At 37.2% G+C, this 1,595-nt stretch overlaps 1 non-coding gene across 1 annotated transcript; it reads right to left on the bottom strand.

The window, feature by feature from the left end:
- Positions 1-887: 887 nt before the first annotated feature.
- On the bottom strand, positions 888-994 carry LOC128040102 (small nucleolar RNA R71). Its single transcript, XR_008194762.1, has one exon. It is a non-coding gene; the product is annotated as a small nucleolar RNA R71 (small nucleolar RNA).
- Between the last annotated feature and the right edge of the window lie 601 nt (positions 995-1,595).

Here is a 1,595-nt window from a genome sequence, read left to right as displayed (position 1 = left end):
GGGATCATTGCATTTAGGTTAATATATTTTAATCACCACTTCTCAACTATATTGTGTTTTTTATTTACCAAATTGTTAATATAATTTTACAAATTAAGTGACTTAGCACAAATACAATCCCTGTGGAGACGATAACTCGATACTTACTTATTACTTGATAATGACTGTGTACACTTGCACAAACCCTAGCGTTAAAAGTTTTTGGCACCGTTGCCGGGGATTGTTAGCTATTGCCTTAGTCATTTTTTGTGAAATTATTTATTTCCAATTTGATTTATTTCTAACATTACTAACTTATTCTTTTTAATTTTTTGTGATTTTATTTTCAGATGTTTATGAGCATAGATCAAATTATCAATTTACTCTCTGTAGACCCTGAAATTGAGCGAACTTTCAGACAAAGAAGACATGAACGAACAGCTCAAAGACAAGTCGAGATGGACCTTGGGAATCATAATCAAGACCAAGGTAATGAAACTTATCATGTACGAAATCTTATCCTCATTGCCGATGATAAGGATCGATGCATCAAACAATATGCTGTGCCACTTTTCAATGAGTTAAACCCAGGAATTAGAAGGCCAGATATTGAGGCAACCCAATTTGAATTGAAACTAGTGATGTTTTAAATGCTACAAACGGTGGGCCAATTTAGTGGTATGCCCACGGAAGATCCACATCTCCACCTTCGATTGTTTATGGAGGTGAGTGATTCATTCAAGATAGCCGGTGTGACTAAAGACGCACTGAGGTTGAAGTTGTTTCCGTACTCATTGCGAGATCGAGCACGAGCATGGCTCAATTCATTGCCACCAAGTTCCATATCTACATGGAAAGAATTAGTAGAGAGATTTTTGGTTAAATATTTCTCACCTAGCAAAAACGCTAAGTTGAGGAACGAGGTCACAACTTTCCAATAATTGGATGATGAGTCTTTGTATGAGGCTTGGGAGTAATTCAAGGAGTTACTTCATAAGTGTCCCCATCATGGAATTCCTCACTGTATCAAGTTGGAGACATTCTATAATTGTCTCAATGCATATACAAGATTGATGGTAGATACTTCCGTGAATGGTACAATTTTGTCTAAGTCTTATAATGAGACTTATGAGATCATCGAGAGGATCACGAGTAATAACTATCAATGGCCAACAAATCGAATAGCTTCAGGAAGACGCGTAGCCGGAGTTCATGAAGTTGACTCCCTCACTTCGTTAATAGCTCATGTATTGTTTATTTCCTCTATGTTAAAATAATTAACCGCTAATAGTTCTAATAATTTTACAGCTCAGCCACCAAGTCTGTTTGAAATAGTTTCCTGTGTGTACTATGGGGAAGGTCATTCTTTTGAGAATTGTCCATCAAATCCCGAGTCAGTGTACTATGTGGGGAGCAAATATCAAAATAGGAGTGGAGAAAGACCCTAGTCCAACTTCTACAATCCTTCATGGCATAATCATCCTAAATTTTCTTGGAGCAACTAAGGAAGTGGACCAAACAACAACAACTTATTGCAGCAAAGACCCAACCAATCTTAAGGGTTTAATTAGCAAGCTCCAAAACCACCTCAAGCTGAGGCATCAAACAGTTTGGAG

The sequence above is a fragment of the Gossypium raimondii genome, chromosome 3, assembly GCF_025698545.1.
Source record: "Gossypium raimondii isolate GPD5lz chromosome 3, ASM2569854v1, whole genome shotgun sequence".
NCBI lineage: Eukaryota > Viridiplantae > Streptophyta > Magnoliopsida > Malvales > Malvaceae > Gossypium > Gossypium raimondii.
Note: the sequence above shows the minus strand (reverse complement) of the source record. Positions and strands in the feature narration are given on the sequence as shown.